The following is a 2,500-nucleotide window of genomic DNA, read 5'->3' on the forward strand; positions in this document are numbered from 1 at the left end:
CCATGTTGTGCCTTACCTAACCCACGTTGTGCCTTAACCTAACCCACGTTGTGCCTTAACCTAACCATGTTGTGCCTTAACCTAACCCATGTTGTGCCTTAACCTAACCCATGTTGTGCCTTAACCTAACCCATGTTGTGCCTTAACCTAACCCATGTTGTGCTTAACCTAACCCATGTTGTGCCTTAACCTAACCCATGTTGTGCCTTAACCTAACCCACGTTGTGCCTTAACCTAACCCACGTTGTGCCTTAACCTAACCCACGTTGTGCCTTAACCTAACCCACGTTGTGCCTTAACCTAACCCATGTTGTGCCTTAACCTAACCCACGTTGTGCCTTAACCTAACCCACGTTGTGCCTTAACCTAACCCACGTTGTGCCTTAACCTAACCCACGTTGTGCCTTAACCTAACCCACGTTGTGCCTTAACCTAACCCACGTTGTGCCTTAACCTAACCCACGTTGTGCCTTAACCTAACCCACGTTGTGCCTTAACCTAACCCACGTTGTCCCCTAAAGTAACCCACGTTGTCCCCTAACGTAACCCACGTTGTCCCCTAACGTAACCCATGTTGTCGCCTAAACCTGCTCTGTAATTGTTATACGACTCGTTCAATTAGTGTAGTGTTGCCCACCCGCAACCTCGCAATATAGTTCGCTACTCGCACTGCCCGCTCCCCTGTGTATCGCTTCATGTTAAACACCTTGCAAGTCTTGCTGACTTTCCACATGCTCCTGCTGTACACTGTAATGTGGATGGCAGCAGGACGTACATGCCGCCCCTCCCCACGTCCCCACCTTGCCCCCCTGCCTTCGCAAGCTGGTTGGTGAGAAGTTTGCATGTTCAATGCCCTTCGCATGCGACGTACTCAGGCTACGTTGTGGTGCGGCCTGTGTCAACCGTCCGCTAATGTCGTACGCGTAAACCACAATCTGTACTGCACATTCGTCCTTATGTACCGAATGATACATCGTGGCACATGTGTGACCGTACAACGACTGCGCCCAAAAACGGCGGACCATACAGTGCAAATATTGTGCACGCAGCTACGTGTCGTCTCCCTATGAGAGCTGGATTGCAGTGTGGTACGCCATAGAGACGTGTGGGAGGAACGGACGCCGTGGATGGCGATCAGCATGAGCTGTCTGTTGATGTATTCGGACCTAGTCGTCTCTCCTCACACACCGTGATGGCATGGTGCACCGCGTTCCATATCTGCGACATGCTACAGAGGCCGGTTGACAGTCGTTCGAGCAATGGACATCGCATACGTACGGGGGCCACCTTCCACGTATTGTCTAGGCGTGCACATTTTGTTGCGTGTATGTGGGCAGACGTAGTGTGGCGTGACACCTGACACAGGCATGCAATAATCGTTGAAGTTGCAAATGGCGATGGACGCCTGCGTTTTCTGGTGAAGTTACGCAAATGAACAAATGGTAACCTGTTGTGGTGCGGTTGTTCTCGCTAGGGGTGAATCGGTGATGGCGACGATAGGTTGAGGTACGAACCGGTTGTTCCAGCGATACCCACCATGCCGACGAAACTGAACGGCATCTGGGTGTGAAGCGATACGCGGCGGTGGCTGGGTGGGACCGTCCCCGGCCGGTGAGGGGGCGCCTCCCGGCGTGCTGGCCGCGCGGTGCGTGGGCGCACGCGCTACAGCCGGCTGGTGGGGGCGGCCAGTGGCAGGCGCGCCGGCCGACGGACGCGGCAGGCGTCGCAGCTGCGCGCCGGCGCACCCTGCGCGCGGCGCCGTGCGGCCAAAGTAGGTCCTCGCGGGCCCGGTGCGAAGCGCGGTGGACATCTTCAGTGTGCTGGTCCGATTGAGGACTGTGTGCGTTGAGGATGCGCCGCCGCCCGGCGCTCGGCGCCGCGACGCCGTCTGCTGCTCGGTCGCCCCAGCGGTTCTCGCTGGTGGTTTGTATCGCAGCTGTGCGGATGTGTTGGCGCGTGCGCTGTGCTGGGAGAGTTCGCTTCGGCACCCAAGTGGGGCTTTTGTCCTTCTGTGGCGCTGGCGTTGGAGCTGCCGGTCACCGTAGGTGGCGCGTGTTGTCTCCCGCCGGCAATGCCACGACAGCACGCTCCCGGGCCTCTGTCGGCAGCGGCAAGCTCAGTTGGGAGCACGGGTGGTCGCACCGAAAGCGTCTACTCGCCTAACTCCGGGCGATTGCGCCTCTCTCGAACCCGACCAAGTACTTGGGACGGCGCTGCGCGCCGCCGGGACCTGAGAGGGTTTCGAGGTGTATTGTGCAGGGGAGCTCAGCCTCCTCCTGTTTGCAGAATGATTGAGCGGACGCTTGCGTGTTCGCGCGGGCCCCCGGGACACACTCCCGGGCGGCCGGCTGCCTCAGCTCTAGTTGACGCAGCTCCCTGGTTGATCCTGCCAGTAGTCATATGCTTGTCTCAAAGATTAAGCCATGCATGTCTCAGTACAAGCCGCATTAAGGTGAAACCGCGAATGGCTCATTAAATCAGTTATGGTTCCTTAGATCGT

At 57.4% G+C, this 2,500-nt stretch overlaps 1 non-coding gene across 1 annotated transcript in view; it reads left to right on the forward strand.

Annotated features, from left to right (window-relative positions):
- Window positions 1–2,373: 2,373 nt before the first annotated feature.
- The window catches only part of LOC124745614, a 1,908-nt gene continuing 1,781 nt past the window's right edge, over window positions 2,374–2,500 (forward strand). Inside the window, exon 1 of the ribosomal RNA XR_007011111.1 lies at window positions 2,374–2,500. This exon is cut by the window's right edge and continues 1,781 nt beyond it. This is a non-coding gene — a ribosomal RNA (small subunit ribosomal RNA).

This window comes from Schistocerca piceifrons, unplaced genomic scaffold (assembly GCF_021461385.2).
Source record: "Schistocerca piceifrons isolate TAMUIC-IGC-003096 unplaced genomic scaffold, iqSchPice1.1 HiC_scaffold_329, whole genome shotgun sequence".
Classification (NCBI taxonomy): Eukaryota; Metazoa; Arthropoda; class Insecta; order Orthoptera; family Acrididae; genus Schistocerca; species Schistocerca piceifrons.